The following is a 21831-nucleotide window of genomic DNA, read 5'->3' as shown; positions in this document are numbered from 1 at the left end:
GCCCACTGCTATGCAAAGGGCAACTTGATTTTGAAACAAAAACTGATTTATAATTTATAAACACAGATTTTTAACATTAAATCAATGAAAGTTGTCTAACACTCAGAGATAAGCAGAGAGCTGTGCTAGATGGTACAGCTACTTTTAGTTTCCTAAAACTTGAGCTTGACTTCTAGTGGCTTCATGGATAGATCACTGTAGCTTTTTTCGCAATAAATCAGAAATGATATGCTTTTGAACTTTTCTAGGATAGGTTTTTGTCTTCCTGATCTACAAGCCTAGTATTTGGTAGTGGATTCTCATCAAAGTACAGTACTAACCAGTCTAGACTCCAATTAATGTTTATACTTCAGCCACTGGCTGAGTGCTGCCACCTATCTTGACAAATGTATATGTACTTCTATAAACATTAACAGGACCTTGAATTTAACTCAATTCCTAATGACTATCTGGATACAACTACACAAGTTTCTTGATACATAGCATCGGACCAGAATACCTATGGGACCGCCTTCTGCCGCATGAGTCCCAGTGGCCGATTAGGTCCCACAGAGTTGGCCTTCTCCGGGTCCCATCAACTAAACAATGTCATCTGGCAGGACCCAGGAGAAGAGCCTTCTCTATGGTGGCCCTAGCCCTCTGGAATCAGCTCCCCCCAGAGATTCCAATTGCCCCCACCCTCCCCGTCTTCCGCAAGATGTTAAAGACCCACTTATGTCGCCAGGCATAGGGGGACTGATTCCCACACCCTCTGCTTACTATAGCACTTGAGAATGGTATGATTGCATAGTATTGATTGTTTTTAATATTAATGGGTTTTAATTCTATCTTTTATTAATATTAGATTTGTACCACTGTATATTGTATTTTATTATTGTTGTGAGCCGTCCCGAGTCCTTGGAGAGGGGCGGCATGCAAATCTAATAAATTATTATTATTATTATTATTATTATATTAATAATTAAATAATAATAATAATAATAATAATAATAATAATAATAATAATTTATTAGATTTGCATGCCGCCCCTCTCCAAAGACTCAGGGCGGCTCACAACATAGCAATAATACAATACATTACAAATCTAATATTAAAATTTTAAAAATCAATTAAAAAACATAATCAGTATCATAAAATTATCAACTATGCAATCATACACACTCAACCCAAATAATCATACTACAGAGGTCAGAAAAAACAAGGAAGGGGGGAGGTAATCATCCCCACGCCTGACGACAGAAATGAGTCTTCAACATTTTACGGAAGGCGATATAAATTATAATACAAGTGAACTAAACTCCTAGTAATTATTTGTATATAACCATACCAGTTTCTTGTCCAAAGGTTTCTTACTGCCTTTTTTCAAGATATTCTTTACTTCTCAATCTCAGCAATTTCCTCCAAATTTCCCTCCCAAATATTATCTAGGTCTAGGACTAACAGTGTTCTAATTTCCAAATCCAGAAATTAGGAGTTGCACATGCACCATATGAAGTGAACCCAAGGAAATTGACAGAGAAAGGAAGAAGATACTTAAGAAGAATAACAGATAGGGTAGTGGTAATGGAGGAGGAGGAGGAAATAAAAGTAAGGCACCTCCCTGAATGCCCCCAACACTATTAGTTACTACTTTGTTGCTTGAGTGAGATATAATTCCATCGGTAGAATTATTCCACTGAAACAGCAGCAGAGGCAAGATGACCTTCAAAGACTTCCATAGGTCTAGTTTAAAGGTTCAGCATCTATGCAATTAAAGATCTTCTGACCGTCATTTTCTGCTTTCCCAATGGGCCTGCCACTCACCATCACAATTTAATTCTTGCTTTGCTGATACAGGCTATTTGGCAATTTTGGCCCATTTTAGTGCTCAAAAAGCTGCACGGATACTATATATTCATTTTCCACAAAATTTCCTTGTACTTTTGTTTTGCCAGACATTTTGCTTGAAGAATGTGTGAAAAGAACGAAAACTGCTAGTTAAATTTTAAAAGCTTAAACGCAGTCTATAATGATAATCCTTACAAGAACAATAAAAAGCATTTTAAACAATCAAGGTGATACAGCTAATGCTTTCTCAGTTCAAAAGAGTAAGGCAAATCAGAGGATTTTTCAAAAGAAAAAATGGATATTGCTTAATTGTCACAGTAGTGGTAGCTAAGTATAATGCATTAAAACCCTCTCAGAATTTGCAACTGGAAAACCCAATTACTATTTTTAGAGTCAATTATGCACAGTGTGCTTCCAGTTAACCAAATATTGCTGCTGGGAATCTTGATTCAAACCCTACTTCAGCCATGGACCCATCAGCTGATCTAGGATTTTCAGCTTCAATTTTCCTACCTGTAAAATAGATTATCATTGTTTTGCTCAACACTGGGTGGAAGGAAGCAAAGATTATAAACCACAGATTAATCAACAGTGAGAAAACATATGCGATAAGTTATTTCATTTCTGTCTTTCCCTTTGAGTTCAAGGTTAATGTTTTCAGAGGGTCAGGAGCTAATCCAGAGGTTCTCAAATGTGCAAAATGATACAACTCTTTAAGATGAATTGATGTGAGATCCATTCCCATCAATAAAATGAATGATTTCATTGATTAGGGTTGAGTAAAAATAAGCATATATTTTAAAATGTTTTTTAATCTATCCTAGGGGTTCTCAAATTTTGCAAGTATAGCAGCGTAGCCCACTGTAAGTTGCCTTGGCAAAAGCCCATTACAAGTAGCCCATTACAGTGAAGTCCAGAGTGAGTTTTGACAGTGTTCCTGTCTGCATAAGTCTGATCAGATATTTTTTTTTCAAAAAACTTACCTCGAAGGTACTTATGATCCCCACCCTATTTCCCCATTGCCACATGGTGGTCCAAAATTTATAACTACAAATTAAAAAGAACATGATAATGTCATAAGATCAGCAATTCAGTATTTTGAAAGTGAATAAGGGAAAATTTATGCAGTCCATTTAATCCTATTTGCTACAGTGAAAATCTTTGCTTTCTAAGTTTTCTTATGAAATTGTAAGAACTAGAAACTTGCCATGATTTCAAATAAAATGAGTTTTTAGTTCCTGAAAAAAAATCAGCCCTATTTATTAAAATCCACACAGGTTCATGAAATGATCTTTTAAAAAGTCTTCCATTCAAGTATAAAATTGAACTGGAATTATCACATATGAACAAACATGTCTGTTTTTTCAGGTGCAGTTCTGACAGGAATGCAAGCATGGTTGAGGTTCCGCTGCAATCTTAATTACTGATCAATGTCAATACTAAATTTAGATGTTTATTTTTAATCTAGAATGCATCAAAACTGCTACTCCAATTATATATATTTTTTTAAAAACACACATCTCATTTGATTTAACTCTAAGCTTTGTCCTACTTAACTTAAATGCTTAAGAAATCCAAAACATTCAAATTTCGTTCCCTAACAGCCATTAACAGAATTCAAATGCAACTGTTCATATTCTATTTCATATGCTATTTTCAAACATAAAGAAAAACCAGTTTTCAAAACCACGTTTATACTATAAGAAATATATCATATTTAAAGAACTAACATTAGGTTAGTTCTAAGGGTGCCCTTTAGAAGCTACTACTGGTGTAGAAGCAACATTTCCATCTCTTTCTAAGCCAATTTAACAATTATATTAAAAGAAATAGCAGAATTTGCCCAGGCCAAGCTGATGAAAGGTCCTTAAATGTTACAGCAACACCCCAGGACAATGCCACTATAGCAGGCATTACATTGCTGCTCTAACATCTAAAGGGCATCCACATATAGAAACTATTATATTAAAATCAATGTGCTTTGCTTTCCAGGAAATATATTTAGAATATTGGGAAGAAAATACTCACTTTCAATGATAGATTTGGACTATGTTTACAGTTTAGCACTAATTTGAAAGAGTAAAAGCCATAAAATATTAATTACTCAATGTCAAATTATTCAATATTTTCTCTCTATCTGTTTGCATACTGGAGCTTAAAAAAACAAAAGGTAGAAATGGAAGGAAGTATTATAAGTACTTTAAAGTTTGAAGCAAGATAAACTGAAGTTATTCAGACCAAATCTATTGCACTTATTGGTACCACACATGTTCTCAAATGTGTTTGCCTTCCTGTACTTCAAAAAAGGGGTTAAGAAAAACAATACACTGGAAAATCTGCCTTCAGAACAAAGCAACCACAAAATAGAATCCACAGACCACAATCATTCACATTTCTCATTTGTACTAATTCAGGCAGGGTGTCATGTAAATCAGAGTTTAGCCCAGGGGTGGGCTGTTCCCAGTTCGGACCGGTTCTTAGAACTGGTAGCGTTGCGGGCAAGAGGCTCCATCCACCCGCCTGAAATGTTTCTGTGCATGCCAGTGGGCAAAAGTTTTTAGAACCCACCACTGGTTTAGCAACTTAGTCAATTCCAACCAATTCTAATTTATTTAATAAAAATCTATGCTGATCTATGATTGCAATTAAGATTTGATTTGATTTTAATAAAGCATGATGGAGCAAATTAAGCTTTTTTGCTGTGGTTAAAAGGAGCCTTTTGGAGAATGAATATAGTACAAGATTCAGGGCCAGAATAGTGGTCTATGATAAAATCATTCCACTGAATTGGTCATTCAGTTTTCATCCCTGTCCTCTTTTAAGCATCAGAATGGTATGTGAAGTTCCTTTCCTTGCATTAATTCCCTCCACCACCTTGTTAGAGAGAATGACTGGATCAAGATTACTCAGTTCATTTCATGTATGAGGGAACTTTTATATGCAATTCTCCCTAATTCCGAAGTAGCAGTTTAACCTTTACACTATACTCTCAGTAAATTATATTAAGTAATAGGGAAGGCTGGATAACCAAGGACTGATTTTCATGGTGCTTGGGCTGACTATTTAATTCTGTCTTCTGCCTGGTGATTCAATTATCATCTGGAAGGTGTCAGTGTTGGTGCTGGGAAGAGGCCATTTTGAGTGATTCTATTTTACTTGCAGGACCTTGGCTAAAGAAATAACTGTAGTATTACTTTTAGGCAAGTGACTGCTCATAGCCATTTGGATTATTTGCTTGCTGTCTTCTTTGGGTGTGTTTGAGCCTTCAAATGATAGTTGACTCCTGGAGACTACATGGACAAATTCCCTGCAGATCTTTGGAAGTGATTTGCCATTGTTTTGTTCTTAGTTAGGGCTGAGAGAAACCAAGGTCACCCAACTGATTTCATATTGAAGAAGATAGAATTCTTTCTTGGCCAAGCACGATTGGGCACACAAGGAATTTGTCTTGGGCAGTATTCCCTCTAATTTTTTTTTGGGGTGGGCGGAAAAGTATAGTGTCTGAGCGGCAGTCCCTTCGGGACTGGGTGGCACTCTTTCCCTCTCACTCTTTCCCTCTCGGCTTCTGGGCAGGTTTGAAAAACTCTGAGTTGAAGATGATTTTTAAGTGAGCCATTGCTCACTGCTCAGCTTAGAGGGAACTATGGTCTTGGGTGCATACGCTCTCAGTGTACATAAAATAAAAGGTACATTTGTCAAGAATCATGAGGCACAATACTTAATGATTATAGGGGTAAAATAAGCAATGAGGAAACAATCAATATTAATAAAAAATTAAAAAAGGAAGGATTAGACCCCACAGTCTCCCAGTTTCTAGTCTGATGCCATAACCACGACACCAAACTGTCTCTCCTTCTCTGCTACCTAATCTTCCAAAGTCTATATAAATTAGTCTTTATACAAACCAGTGATGGCAAACCTATGGCACGGGTGCCACAGGTGGCACACAGAGCCATATCTGCTGCCACATGAGCCATATAGCTCAGCTCCAATGTGCATGTGTGTGCCAGCCAGCTGATTTTTGGCTCACACAGAGGCTCTGGGAGGGCGTTTTTTGCTTCCAGAGAGCCTGTGTGGGATGGGGGAGGGTGTTTTTACCCTCCCCTGGCTCCAGGGAAGCCTTTGGAGCCTGTAGAGGGAGAAACACAAGCCTTCTGGGCCCACCAGAAGTTGGGAAACAGGCTGTTTTCAGCCTCCGGAGGGCCTCCAGGGTGGGGGGGGGGGCAGGGGAAACTGTTTTGCCTTCCCCAAGCATTGAATTATGAGTGTGGGCACTTACTCAGGCGCAACAGTGTGGACCACACTATTTTGGCACCCAAGGGGAAAAATTGCCGTCACTGATATAGACTGTGCATTTTTTCTTTGAAGCATCCTTTGACTTTGCTAAAAGAAGCAGCTGATCAGAAATTGTGAAAAAATGATCCCATTAAATGGCAAGACGCTGTATTGAAAGGCAGCTGGTGGATTATATCCAAGATGGCAAAATAGAGCTTCTCTATTATGGCTAATTTTATTTGTTCACAACAGGAAAAAAAAAAGCAAAGTGGTGGGAAGGAGCAAACTACCAGCTGTTGCTGTCCTGGAATATTGTCCCCCTCCCTAAACAATGGGCAGTTCTCAGCATCAGGTTACTAAATTCTCAAACAACAGGGCAGCCTGCCAAATTTCAGCAAAGTATTCCTAGGAGAGCCATGGGGGTAAAAAGGCCTGCTGAACAGGTGGCTTCTGTCCGGCTATGCCCTGCGTGCCTGAGGGGGATTCGATTAAGGGGAAAGACCGAGCTATTCTATTGTGCTGGAAATAGTAGAACATATTTAGTTGCACTTCTTGGATGCCGGTTATATATCCCTTCTTTCCATCCTCCAGCATTTCACTTGGGATATGCATGCATTATCCAGCCTCTGGTAAGTGCAGGGAGCAAAACAGGCATGTTAGCAAGAACTTAATATCTCTTCGCCCTTGAACCCTCCAGGGACTGAACAGGTTTCACTTTTTCATCCTGTGCCTGCTGGACCTATTTGGTTGCCAACAGAAAAGGTCGTATGGCTATGTGTGGGGTGGGGGTGTCCTCTGCCTTCCTCAGCTGCTCAAACAATGCAGAAGTATCATATAGTCTGGAACGAAGTGGAGGAAAAATAGACGAGAAAGTGCCGTAGAAAAACAGAGACAGGGAATTAGTGCGTGAGTGTACCAAGGGAGTGATATGCTTGAGTCTTTATTTTGTACGAGGAATGCACTGGGAAAGTAAAAGAGAATTTGAACTGTACAGCTATCATCTGAACAACACTTGTGCCGCAAAACTTGAATGCCTTGGCTCTTCATTTCATTTTGCTTCTCTTTTATTTTTTATTTTGTTCATAGAGTGGTATTCGACAAAAGATGATTGATACTCCGATAATTCAGATAATTTGAAACCTTTGAACATAAAGAAAATAGGACTTATGTCATTAATAGCTATAATTTCTAAAATTTTAAATGGATAAGCCTGGGCGTGTTGGAATATAGTCCAGAATCCCAGAAAGAAGAACTATATCCAGAAGACCAAGAAACATTGAGATTTAGATAGTTGGGGTCAAGTCTGCTCCTTCCTTGAAGTTCTCAAGATATATCTTTAATGGTGCAAATACTTGCTTTGCTTTTGCAAGATTTCTGTCTACAGGTGGAGAACAATAAAAGAGCCTGTTGCGAAAAACAAACTCAGTATATCTTTCTTGGGTTTGAGAGCCTGTCATTAAGGTTGCTTAAATTTTACATCTGTAGCCGAGTGGAGCGTTGATAAACAACTGTTTACATTTCTTATATAATAAAGGTTTCTATCATAAGCTTAATACTAAGATCTCCAATGTATTGTTACTCATTGGACAAACATATAAGAAGGGAAAAAATGAAGAAGTGAAGAAAAGAAGAAAAAGCTTTAAAAGCTGTTTGGTTTCTAACTTTAATTTGTTTCTGCAGTGGGAGGTTTGGGAATGGTGAGATTTGAAGTCCATTATATTTGAAAGGAATTAGACTGGGAAGGGGAGGCTGGTCTGGTTGACCTCTCCCAGCAGTGGATCATTGCTCTACTGCCATTGGATAGAAATCTACTTCCATGAGTATCTTGCTGTTAATTGTTCCAGAGAGGCTCATGATTAGGGACATAATTGATTAGTACCAATCTGGGACCGCTTTTTTTCTTAACAAGAGCTCAACAAAAGCTCAACAAGACAAAGTGAGAGGTTGGACATTTTATTTTTCCATTAAACTGCATACATTTTCTGAGAACAAGTCTTCTAGGCAACCCCATCATATTTTTGAAGATAAATATGCCTATAGATTGAAGTTACTTCCCAGATGGGCTTATTCAGAGAATGCAGATGTTCCTCTAACAAACTAAAAACAACAACATTCCAGTGATCTAGACACAACACGTCTCTGAGACAAGACTCCACACCTAATAGTAGGGAAATGTTTCCAGCCATATTCATAGCCAGGTGCAAGAATTAAATCTAGGTCTTCAGAATTCCTTCCCTAGCCAGGAACATGAAAAACTATGCAGACTTTAAGAACAAGTTGGCTGAAAGCCTTGATAATCTCATAAATGTTTTTCCCAATTATTTTAAAACTGGAAAGGTAAAGGGATGAAGAATATTCCGCTTTGGGTCAGCCAAGATATATAGGGCCAAGCAATAGATCACTCTTATGCCCATGCTGCAGAAACAGATCTTTGCTGGAGAGACGGAGTAACGACACGGACACCAGAGCTGGATTTAAAATTGGGTCATTTTTATTAACATAAATTTGCATAATTTATTCAAATACTTTGCATAAATTAGCATAAACAACTATGACCCGGAAATGGACCTGCAGGGTCAAACAACTACTTCCGGGGCGGAAATGACGTTATGCCAACAAACATTCCTGGGCAACTCATGGGCGTATCTCGATGCAAGGGCCAGGTGAGGGCCAGGCCGTCACCTGCGACCTTTTCTTGCCATGCTGTGCATGAGGGGGGTCCCACCGGCTAACCCGAATCGGGGAATTAAAGGTGCAGGACCCAAAGACAGGTTCCCCCCAGCTGCTCAGGCAGAAACTCCCTCCATGAGCTTGCAGAGAACCTGTCAATCATCCCCAAAGATGCCCAAGGGAGAACGCGCGGTTGCTAAACCACCCCAGTTTTCCGCCCCTAACCTGCCTACCCAAATGACCAAAGGTAAGCCAATTAACCTAATTACTGCAAGCACCCCCTAACCGCACATCCATCATCTCAGTGTGGAATGGGCGAAAAAACAGCTCAGCTAAGAGGCAGAACTGCAAAAAATTCCCACTCGGCCCCCTAAGGGAGACCCCTAAGCACACTGCAAAATAGAGGAGGGCGGGCGGGTGTCTGCTCTTCTGTGTAGTCCGGGCGAAAAGGGAGAGCCCCGGGCCTGCTCGCCCTTATATAGGGCAAGCAGGCCCCGCCCGGACCAATCAGGAGCCTGACCAATCAGGCTCCGATCTCCCGAGCGAAGTCTCGCATCGCGAGACTTCGCCCGGGATCCAAGATGGCGGCCGCCATGAGGGACCGTGTCTCCCGGTCCCTCCAGCAAAGCCTGCCAGCCGGGTAAGTCCGGCGCTGCCCTTTTTCCATTGATGCCACTGCAAGGAACCTAAAGAGCAGCAGACCTTTCAAAGGTATTTCAGAGATGGTTGCATATTCAGAAATGCATTGGTGGGTCTACAGAGTGCCAGCATCTACCTACAGGATGAGACCAATTAGCCAGTAAGGCTCTTGTCTGCCTATTAGTCTTCGATGGTGGAAGGGAAGGTTATATCCAGATGTAGGAAGTTAGCACTTACCCCACCTCCTAGAGGAATAAAATATTTTAGGAAATATTAAAAAGGTCAGAATATTATAATTCCCTGGATGAAAAAATGGAGAAACATGCTTTTAGGCAGGAAACGGACTCACACTTACTAGTCCCCACCTTTCTTAATAGCCTGGACCAGTCTATTCTACATAACAAAGATCTACCCCCTTCAGGTAAATCCATCTAGCACACAGAAATTCACCACCATCATGGCAAGATTGCATCAGCCAGCACTCAAACTAGCCTGGGACACAGACAAAATCTACAGAGTAAGCTAAGACCCCCGAGTCTGACAGCCAATTGGATAAATTTCTTACACAGGAACTGGAAACTCTTAAGGTGGGGCCCAACAGAGGGTATAAAACTAGGGTGTTCTCAGCATCTCAGCTCTTCTCTTATTCTCAACATCTTTGAAGCATGTGAGTCCCCCTTTTCCCGAGGACCTTAAACCATGTGGTCCTTCTGTCCACCATTAAATCATCTTTCCAAGCAGTTGCCTTGCTTCCAGTGGTTTTTTCCCCCCACTTGGAACCGAACCCAGAAAGGACTTTGGTGATCTCCATGGGAATTCAACTTAATTATTAGCTCACAGATAATTAATAAATCACTTTCACACTTTGAGACCTTTGCAGAAGCCTGCCAGCAGAGGCTAAGTAGGTACCCCGTAGTATCATTCATCTTGCCTAGAAAGGCATACTCCAGCAAACAGCATTTTTCCCAACCAAATTCCCTTCTGTCTCAGTAAGACAATTATTCCAAATTTCAAATGAGGCTGTTGAGAAGGATCCATTAACCTCATTCCATTTTAAACATGCTTAGAGAATGTGCAGGAAATCTACAGCTGAAACATGAAACTTGAGAACAAAAGAAACACCACCTGCTTATTGGTGTTTCCATTGTATGAGTTGGTTGTCCCCCCGTCCCCCCCCCCCCGGAGTCCAAATCTCCAACTCAACTTTGACTACAGACTGGAATTGTTCTTGGGAATTTAACTTTTCCCTTCTCAGGACTTTTGAATTGTTTTACATGACTTTCAAAAAATAATGATCCAGGTGAAACGAACATAGCTAATCTAAATGTAGGGTGGTGGACCACATTCAATTTGAGATTATGGATAAAAGAATTAATTCGATTAATGAAACTGATTTGCAACAGCTGATGGGACGATGGGACAAGGTAAGATGATATATGGAGAGTAGGATCCGAGATCAAGCTATAAGAAACAAGTTGGAATCACTTGTAAAGAAATATCTCACTCTTGGGTTTAAATGATTTATACAAGAAATACCCCCAACTGGTGGTGGGGTATGATTGATTGTCTGGTGGTGGGATCACTGAGCACATGTTATATGTTATACGTTGTATGTGTGTTTTATATTATAAAAATCAATAAAAATATTAATTAAAAAAGCTAATCTAAATGTAGCATATTGGAAGCAGGAGCAGATGCAGACAAGTTCTTTAAGTAGGTGGTAACAATGCACTCTCTACTATATGCTTTCATGAATATATACACAATTTTTATACAACTGACATTAGAAGGCTATGACCCACTTTTTTCCCCTTCCCTAAAAAGGGTTAAAAGCAGTGATGGGCTCCTACGGGTATCGTCAGGTACACAGAACCGGTAGAAACATTTTTTCCCTTCTGGGCTCTGGGTATGTTTTTCCTATCGCAGTAAATGAGGTTGAATGTGTATAATTTTAGAATAGCTGTACGTGCATGTGTGTGTAGTTGGCCACCTTTAAGCCAGTCACATGACTTTTAAGCCATCCCCAATCACATGATTGTCAAGCCACTCCCACCTGGTCACATGGCTGGCAAGACACACCCACAAAATGAGCCATGCCCACAGTGTGATAATAAAAAAAATGTAGCCCTTCACTGGTTAGAAGTATGTAATTTCTAACATTGTAATTTCATGTATGGGTGGGTTTGTTTATTTATTTGTTGCTTATTTTTCAGAAATGGCCTTGATTTATTTTTGGATTAATAATTCAAATTTGCAACCACTCACAATTTTTTAAATACAGAGCAAGTTCTATTCACGGAATTTGATCTAGGATTCTGTGATAAAATAAGAATTTTAAATTTATAAATCTCCCTTTACATTTCACATTGAAGATCAGGACTAAAAATACCTGATCTGACCGAAGCGAGCCACAGTAATAAATAGAGAAAAAAGTATGATGTGGGTGTCTAATGCTCCTGAGGCAGGTCTATGATTTGAAAATTCTCTAGTTATTTTTCTAGGTCAGTCTTCTCTAGCCTGGTGTCTACAACTGTGGATGAGATAGAGAAATGCATTCCCTAGACATTTACGTTTACATTATGACTTCCTCCTGACACAATGCCAAGCTGGTATGCCTCATCCAATGAGCCGTAAATGATGCATAGCCAGACTAATTGGGCTATCCAGATGCCAGATTCCTGCACAGTCATTAGGGAGATCTGACCAAATGTTGACTGATGCTGTTGGATGCTTTGTTTAAAAAAAGAAAAGAAAAAAGATGTTCTGGAGTACAGGAGGATGAAAATAGAGCACTTGCCTCCCATCCTTTAAAACAGCTGTATCTTTTCTTGGGACCATTTGCAATGGGTAGTTTTATGATCCTGGGAAATCATGGCTGCATTAAAGAGTTGAGAGCAGATTCTATGTTCATGCTCCTAAGATTTCTGAAGCACCTTTCTGGAACCGAATCTGAAGTTGTGAATTGTTGCCTAATTGCATCAGGAAAGAAAAATATCTAACATGGAAATTCTATTTTAGAAATATGTCTATGATAGAGAGAGAAATGCAGTGTGTTGCACACAGAGGAAGAAAAATAATTGGAGATGGTCCTTTGGGTCACTGAACAGCTGAGTGAATGGATGGGTCTCATGTCTAGAAGTCACAACTGTATTCTAAAGAAATACATCCTCTTTGTGTCTATGTGTGTGAGGCTTTTTTAAAAAAATGTTTCCATGCTACCATCAGCCTCACACATGAAAAACTGTTCTCCATGGCTAAGTATTTCCTCTAGTCCTGCTGAAAGACTTCCTTGAGTGAAAAGGTGAGCTCAAAAACCACAAAGAACTACCTACAGGTACAGCAGCTGTGGAAGCAAAGGGGCAATTCGTTGATACAAGTGGGAGACAATTTCCCAGTTGGATGGCTTCCCCAGCCATGTTAAAAAGTCTGAAATGCAAGAGAAAACCAGGTAGTAACCTCAGCTCCCTTGACCGATCATTCTTCTCAAATCAAAATATCCCCAAACAATGAATGCTGCTCCAGCTCGGTATTTTATAACTGAGCTGTATGGGTACCATAGTCCTGGTTTTACACACAGTTTGTTTAGTGACCCTTCAAAGTTACAGCATTGAAAATAATGACCAAGTTTCACACTTCTTACAACCAGTGCAACATTCTATGGTTCTGTTTGACCAAAATTCAGGACAGTGGTTGCATGTTTATAATGCTTGCAGTGTTCCAGGGTCATGTAATCACTTTTTTGCAAACTTCCATCAAGCAAAGTCAACAGGGAAGTCAGATTCAAAAGAAAACAGCTATTATAAAATTTAACAGTTAAGAGAGTTTAAATCTGAATAGAAAATAAAACAATCTTTCTTTTCCAGGTGACAAAACTAGACAAGGAGGTAGCAGACGAAAAATGATTTATACTGAAATTAAAACAGATTATTAAGAGGTTTTTAATATTATACTTGTTGACTAATATTATACTACAGTATAATATGCTTATTCAAGTTACATAAGTCACGGACTACCCTTATTTGCCCCAAAGGCCATTTGAGATATCTTGCAGTGAGCGTGCTAGCAATGATGCAAGCCCCATACAGTTAAATAAGTAATTGCATTTGCCACAGATGGGCTTCTGGCTTTCTGTTCTTTTCCCTATTATGCACCTTGCACAGGTATCTCTGATAACCTCCACTTAGAGAAAAGGTATGTGTATGAAGGGGAGGGTGGGTATTCGTATCAGCCTATGACTCTACAAATTCATCTCAGAGCATTGCAGTTCAATCAGTTCTCCAATACAATAAAAGCTCATTGCAATCATTACAAAAAAGGACATACCGGTAGGCAACAAAGTTAATTCAACAAAAATTGAATTGCGCTAGGTGGGATGGGGATATCTTTGGCAGCAAAATTATTCTCAGGGTATTAAGGAGTCTAGCACTGGAAACATTGTTTTAAGAAATGTTGTTTATATACAAGTTATTTGTCTTATCGCTACAATAATAGGGGCAACCTGCAAGCTCCCAAGATATAGACTTTGTACTCTGAAATTATTTCTGGTTCTGCAATCTGTGAATAACTGTTTGCTCTCATCAAGGATGACACTCCCCACCCATCGTTGACTATATTTTAAAATAATCCCCCGCTGAGCAATCTGGATTAAAGCCTGTTTTTAGTGCTGCAAAATCCATTGCAATTTAAAATAAACTGTAATTCAGAAGATACGGGGGCGAAAAAAAGGAGCTTGGCAAAACGAAAGGATGAAAAAGCAAAGCAAATGTTAAGCTTCACAGTTTCCTTTGTATCTACAAGGCATTTCTTGGGGCAGAAGATCTTAGCAAACATAAGAGATACCTGGGAAGTTGGATTATTATTCAGGCCCGTTGTCATTCACAGTACATAAAATGTAGTTTCAGACTCACACAATTAATTTTGAATGTCACAAAGAATTAATGACTGTTTGTCCCCAAGAAGGTTTTTTTTATTGCTAGATAGCCATGAACAAAGATTTAAATAGTTTGTGCCACCTTCTTTTCACCATACACATCTGCCCATTCCCAGAAATAGGATACAGTCAAATAACGTTTTCAAACAAGACTTATTAATGAAAATTCTAGGACAAATCAAAAAAAGACCTTTCTCTTTTTAATATTGTTATGCGAGCTGGTAAATATAACTATTTTAGAAAGTATGTCTTTCCAGATGCTCAGGGATGAGTTATTATTTATTTGTTTATTTATTAAATAAATAGACTCTGGACGGCTTCCAACAAGCAAAAACAATTCTTAAAATGACATAAAAACATTAATTGAACAATTATTAAAAATGAGATAATAAAGTTAATTAAAACCCTAATAAAATCATGATGAGTATAAAACAAATGTTGTGCCCCTTTATCCTGATTTGTTCAGAATACAAGGTTGAATCCCCACATGTTAGACTAAATATACATTCATTCATTCATTCATTCATTCATTCATTCATTCATTCATTCATTCATTCATTCGATTTGAAAGGGACCTTGCAGGTCATCAGGTCCAACCCCCTGCTCAAGCAGGAAACCCTACACCATCCCAGCCATATGGCAGTACAATTCCCTTTTGAATGTGTCAAGTGATGGAGTATTCACAACCTCCACTGGCAGGTCGTTCCACTGGGTGATCGCTCTCACCAAAGTTCTTCCTTATTTCCAGGTTGAATCTCTTCTTGGTCAGTTTCCATCCATTGCTCCTGGTCTGGCCCTCTGATGCCCTGGAAAATAGTGTGACTCCCTCCTCTCTGTGGCAACCCCTCAAATATCTGTATATTGCCATCATGTCCCCTCTGGCCCTCCTTTTTGCTAGACTATCCATACCCAGTTCCAGCAACCTCTCTTCATATGTCTTGGTTTCCAGTCTCCTTATCATTTTGGTTGAACTTTTCTGTACTTTCTCTAGAGTTTCAATGTCCTTTTTGTAGTGCTTTTTAAGCTGTCACTGCACATTGCTGGCTCATGTTTAATTAGTTATCCACCAAGACTCGGAGATCTTTCTCACAGTCGCTGCTGTTAAGTGTGGTTTCTCCCAATTTGTATGCGTGTCTTAGGTTTTTCTTACCTAGGAGTAAGATTTTGCATTTTTTCAACATTACATTTCATTTTTTTTAGTTTGAGCCCACAGTACTAATCTATGTAGATCTTTCTGTATTTTGAGCCTATCCTCTGGGCTATTGGCTACCCCTGCCACCTTGGTGTTGTCTGCAAATTTTATTAGTTCCCCCTCTGTTCCCTCATTTAGATTGTACATGTAGGCTTCTTTTTTATATTTTCAAAAGCTGACCATACTAAGGTTATTTGGAAACAAAAATACTGTAGAAAAAAGAAACATAACAAGACTGGAACATTTCTAAAGAGTATTACAGTGGTACCTCTATTTAAGAACTTAATTCGTTCCATGACCAGGTTCTTAAGTAGAAAAGTTTGTAAGTAGAAGCAATTTTTCCCATAGGAATCAATGTAAAAGCAAATAATGTGTGCAAACCCATTAGGAAAGAAATAAAAGCTCCAAATTTGGGTGGGAGGAGGATGAGGAAAGTCGCTGCCCAGAGCGAAGGGAGCATTTCTTTTCTCTAGGCACTGGCAGAGGTTTATCCCTTCTCCAAGCGCCCAGAGAAACGAAAATGCTTTGTTCACTCTGGACTGCCAAAGCCTCCTTAAGCACCACCGAAAGGCTCCTCTGGCAGCCCAGAAAAGCCCAAGATGGCCACGATTAAAGGGGGAATGGCAGGAAACTGGCCGGGCCTTTGTGCCGCTCTCAAATTTCCTGGTCTTGAAACACCTGGTTCTTATCTAGAAAAGTTCTTAAGTAGAGGTGTTCTTAAGTAGAGGTACCACTGTATTTATTTTATTTTATTTATTTATTAGATTCCTATTCTTCAGGGCTGCTCACAACAAAAGTGAATATATAACATGTAGAAATCTAAAATTAAAACATACTAAACCCTCCATTTTTATATAGGATTGAATGGATTAGGCAACAGATTTTGGGGAGGAAAGGTTATCTAGAGACAGATGTTCTAACAGACAGACATAAATACAAAGAGAAATAGAATCCCAACCAGTGTTTTCTAAACTGAGCAAAGCTATTTCCAACTGTTCAAAAGTGTTTTGTTTGAACAGAAACCTGGTTTCAGCTTGCCTGTCACATTAGGCTGTAGCTTCAACTGTGAGAGTCCGCAGAGGAGATGCCTTTCAACACTCCTACCTCCTGCTGATGAACAGCAATCATTTCATTGCCTCCAGAATTAAGAGTAGGAGTTGGCTGCTTAATACAGAACGGATCTAAATAATAGCAGGATTAGAATATCACCATTCTAAGAGCGAAAGCTACTTTAGGATTCTCGAGGTTCTTTGTGAGAAATAATACAAGCAGCCCTTGATTTACAACCATTTGTTTAATGACCAATCGAAGTTATGATGACACTGAAACTTTTTCCCTGGCAACCAAATACTGTATTTATTTATTTATTAGATTTGTATGCCGCCCTTCTCCGAAGACTCGGGGCGGCTCACAAGATACAATATAAAACAGTGCGTACAAAACAAATCTAATTAGTTAAAGACTACAAGCTAAAAATCCAGTATATTAAAATCAATCAACCAATTCAATCACAACCATACATCACATTTATTAGTCAGGGGGTCAGGATCTAATTGCTCCAGGCCTGGCAACATAAGTGAATCTTGAGACTCTTCTGGAAAGCGAGGAGGACGGGGGGCAGTGCGAATCTCTGGAGGGAGCTGATTCCAGAGGGCCGGCCCCCCCATAGAGAAGGCTCTTCTCCTGGCCCCTGCCAAATGACATTGTCTGGTTAATGGGACCTGGAGAAGGCCAACTCTGTGGGACCTGACCAGCTGCTGGGATTCATGCAGCAGAAGGCGGTCCTGTAAGTAATCTGGTCCGATGCCATGTAGGGCTTTATAGGTCATCACCACCACTTTGAATTCTGCCTGGAAACCAATCGGCAGCCAATGAAGTCCACGGAGTGTTGAAGAAACATGGGTGTATCTGGAAAGACCCATGACTGCTCACACGGCCGCATTCTGCATGATTTGAGGTAGCCCCATGTAGAGAGCATTGCAGTAGCCGAACCTCGACGTGATGAGGGCGTGAGTGACTGTGAGTAGAGATTCCCTGTCCAAATAGGGCTGCAATTGGTGCACCAGGCAAACCTGGGCAAACGCCCCCTTGAAACTCATAAATGTTCCTCTCCATGGAAATCTTTAGTAAAAGGCGAAAGATTTATATGATCTGAAGAGAAACCAGAGTATTAGGTCCAGCAGGGACAATCCATCCTCACACTGACAACCACTTTAGCATCCTATAGTCATATGATCAAAATTCAGGCAACCGGCAGGTACTTACAAAGGTTGCCCTTTGCATCCTTCCAGCCAGCTTCTGACAAGCAAAGTCAATGGGAGAAGCCAGATTCGCTTAATGGCCATGTGATTCATTTAAAAACTGTAGTGATTTGCTTAACAACTATGGCCAAAAACCGTCATAAACTCAGACATAGGGTCACTAAAGAACTGCCTCATCTCTTTATGGAAATTCTAGCCCCAATTATGATATTAAATGGAATACTCCGTGCAAGAAAGTGGAATACTCCGTGCAAGAAAGTGGAATACTCCGTGCAAGATAATTTAGGAAAGGGAAGATCACAGGATATTAAAGGAGAAGAAGAAAGAACAGAAGATAATTTTTCTTTTTTCTTTTTTAATATCAGAAGAATCGGGCATTTTTAAATACCTCTGTATCAATCTTCTCCAAGGTTATCTTTTCAAAAGTGTTGGAAAGACATTCTCATAGGGTTAATAATTCTAGAAACTGTCATCCAACAAATATGGTAGAAACTAGGTCAAGAAACTGGAAAAAAAATAGATGAGGACACACTGACAATTGTGTATAGGTCACATCTATTGTGTAAGCTCGCTAGTACTTGAGATAGTTTTTTTCTAATTTGAGTCTTCAGTATGACCTCGATGTCATCTTAGTCCAAAATTAAATAGGGATCACTTCTCTTCTTTGGAGCCACAGAGGAAATGAGACTTGGCATATGCTCCATTCCCTTCTAATTCTGAAATGTAATATTTCCCCATTATGTATAATTAAATATCACCAATTGGCACGGATCTTACACTAGTCACATATTTTGTGACTTTGCATCCCAGTGGTTAATTACAATTGCTGCCTAGCTACATGCACACCATGTGAAGAAATGCATTGAAAGTGTACAAAAAACCATTTAGAATTGTTTCTTTGGAAGATGATGGCTTGTATTGTTCCAGATTAAAGCTGTTCGAAACTGCATAAAGATCCTTTTTAAAAAGAGAGTTTCTTCACCTTGGGGATTCTCCATACATGCTGGGACAGCAGCTCCCAGACTTTGCACACTGTCCAAATGCTGACACAGTAGTGAATATCGACAATGCTTTGTAGGTGTATATGTAACTGTTTTAATAACTTCCAGCAACAATAAAACAACAACAAAACAAACCCTTCTACACAACTCCTGATATTCTGTCCTTGGGAGTGATGATTTTGGTGAGCAAAACAATTTTGAGACTGTATGACAAGAGTACATAATTCCAGCAAGGTTACACAAGGTGTGAAGGTCATTTCAGCTGCCCAGTTAAAGCAAGCAGATACCTATATTTAGCACCAGCAATAGAGCAAAGTGCTGGAGATGGGTGATCACACTTTAGTGATGAAAAAGGCATCATTTCATACTGTTATCAGGCAAAGCAAATCCCATTAAGTTTTACATTTGGCCAAAGAAATCACATGGATAAATAAAGTTGCTGGCATAATGTCGGATGATTGGCCCCTCTGCTAGGATAACATTCAACGTCTGTAAAAACTTTGAAAAATGAAAGCAGAAATGAAAAAAAAAAAAAACCCACCCACAAGGACCAAACTCCAAAAGATCTCCAAAGATGGAAGGAATTTCCAACTTCAAATTGAAGGATGCCAGTGGATAAGTAACCACTACAAATAAACAGATGGGAAGAATATACAGTGTTCCCTCAATTTTCGCAGGGGATGTGTTCTGAGACCCCCTGCAAAAGTTGAATTTCCGCAAAGTAGAGATGCGGAAGTAAATACACTATTTTTGGCTATGAAAATTATCATAAGCCATCCCTTAACACTTTAAAGCCCTAAATTGCAATTTCCCATTCCCTTAGCAACCATTTAGATTATTACTCACCATGTTTCTTTATTAAAGTTTATTAAAAAAATATTTATTAAAGGTGGATGAAAGTTTGGTGATGGCATATGACATCATCGGGCAGGAAAAACCATGGTATAGGGCAGTGATGGGCAACCTTTTGAGCTTGGTGTGTCAAAATTCGCCAAAAAACCGAGCATAACTCGGGTAGTGTGTCACCTTGAGAAAAAAACTGGAAGTTAAGGAGCGGTCCCAGCTACGTCTTTTTTTTCACTCCCCTCCTCCTTCCACACGTTTTGCAGTCATGGCGTTGTGGAAAGAAAGGAAGGAAGGAAGGGGCGAGAGAGAAGAAGCGTGCAACACAGTTACTACTTGGGAGAGAAAGGGGGGGAGAGAAAAAAAACTAAGGAACACCCCCGAGTCAGCCTTTCTATGCGTTGATTTGAATTAGGGTTAGTTAGGATGAAAAGCTTCGGGGTCTCACTTTCAGGTGCCTCCAGCCCAGCTTGTGGTGCATTGTGGGGGAGAAAAGGTCCTTTTTATTTTGTCTCTCTTTTTTTTTTTTTGCTGCAGTCAAAATATTAATTCATCCAAGACTACGCCCTGGGCAGCACGGAACTGGGGTTTACTTTCGAGTAATGTGCATAGGATGACACCGCGATCTATTCAACCCACTCGATCTACTTGATCTTCTCAATCTACTTGATCTCCTCAAACCTTTTCCCCCTCCTCATCCCCACCCCTCCCAGCATGTGCTTTTATTTAGAGGGGGGTTGTAAAAATCTAGTTACGAGCCGCCAAAGGAGGAAGCAAATGGCGCCACGTCCACGCAGTTCTTTTTTCAGACTCTCTTTTTTGCGAGCGCGGCATGGTTTTTTTTATTACAAATTAATAACCCCTCATCCTTTATGTTTAAACCAGCAAGGGTTTACCTTAGTACCGTCTCCTGTAACAGTTATAAGAGGAAACGGCGCCTTGAGCAGGACTCCGCCGAGGGGTTCCAACTATTATTATGACTACAGCAGCAACTGCTGCTGCTGCTACCTTACTTCCGGGTTTACAAACTCAGGACAAGACCCATCTCGGCGGAGGGGTTTCAATTTTTCTCTTCCGCCCTCCCCGATGCGATCGCCCCAAGGGGAGGGGACACCACTTGCTGCTTATGGAGGGAAAGAAGCGAAGCAGGGGAGGGGAGGTTGGAGTAGATTTCCTGGCGGATCAATATTTGTTTACCGGATGAGCAGTTTGATGTAAGCAAAGTAGGACCCCTGGGTAAATAGTCGTGGGAGTGAAATTAAAATTGCAACCGGCGCAAATTTTTTTAAATAGGTGCAAAACGAATTTAAGGGGAGGGGAAAAGTAATAATAATAATTGCGCTTGCTGTACCTGCTTGCAGTCGGTGGGAAATTGGAAAGTGGGGAGATTTGCATCTTGGCCACTCCCTAAAGCTCCCTGTTTCTCCGGCGGCCACGTGTCACAGAAAATGGCTACGCATGTCAGTGCTGACACGTGTGTCATAGGTTCGCCATCACTGGTATAGGGGAAAAAATTAATTAATATTTTTGAAAAACCGTGATACAGTATAGACTTTTCACTAAGTTCAAACCAGCGAAAATCGGGGGAACACTGTATTAGGAGTTCTTTAAAGTTAGGATATCAACCACCAAGATAACTTAGAAGATGTTTTTTATAGTACACATAACCCTAAACTTACAACCACAATGGAGCCCAAAACATATGTTGCTAAGTGAGAAATGTGTTCAGTAAGCTTTGCCTCATTTTACGACTTTTTTTGCCACAGCTGTTAAGTGAATCACCACCATGTTTAGTAACATGGTTGTTAAGTGAATCTAGCTTTCCCATTGACTTTGTTTGAGAGAAGGGTTACAAAAGGGGGTCCCATGACCTCAGGACACTGCAACTGTCATAAATGTGAACCAGTGGCCAAGCATCCAAATGTAGATCACATGACCACAGGGATGCAGCAATGATCGTAAGTGCAAAAAATGGTCATAAGTCACTTTTTTCAGTGCCACTGTAGAAACATAGCAACACAGAAACATAGAAGATTGACGGCAGAAAAAGGCCTCATGGTCCATCTAGCCTGCCCTTATACTATTTCTTGTATTTTATCTTAGGATGGATATATGTTTATCCCAGGCATGTTTAAATTCAGTTATTGTGGATTTACCAACCACATCTGCCGGAAGTTTGTTCCAAGCATCTAC

General features: G+C 39.8%; 1 protein-coding gene and 1 non-coding gene across 6 annotated transcripts in view; both read right to left on the bottom strand.

Annotated features, from left to right (window-relative positions):
* SDK2 (sidekick cell adhesion molecule 2) overlaps positions 1-21831 on the bottom strand; it is a 543580-nt gene that overhangs the window by 474588 nt on the left and 47161 nt on the right. The window lies entirely within an intron of this gene.
* Positions 17594-17704, bottom strand: LOC139163314 (U5 spliceosomal RNA). Its single transcript, XR_011558466.1, has one exon. It is a non-coding gene; the product is annotated as a U5 spliceosomal RNA (small nuclear RNA).

The sequence above is a fragment of the Erythrolamprus reginae genome, chromosome 2 (genome assembly GCF_031021105.1).
Source record: "Erythrolamprus reginae isolate rEryReg1 chromosome 2, rEryReg1.hap1, whole genome shotgun sequence".
In the NCBI taxonomy this organism is placed as follows: domain Eukaryota; kingdom Metazoa; phylum Chordata; class Lepidosauria; order Squamata; family Dipsadidae; genus Erythrolamprus; species Erythrolamprus reginae.
The sequence above is the reverse complement of the archived record's forward strand: the minus strand, read 5'-3'. Positions and strand labels throughout refer to the sequence as shown.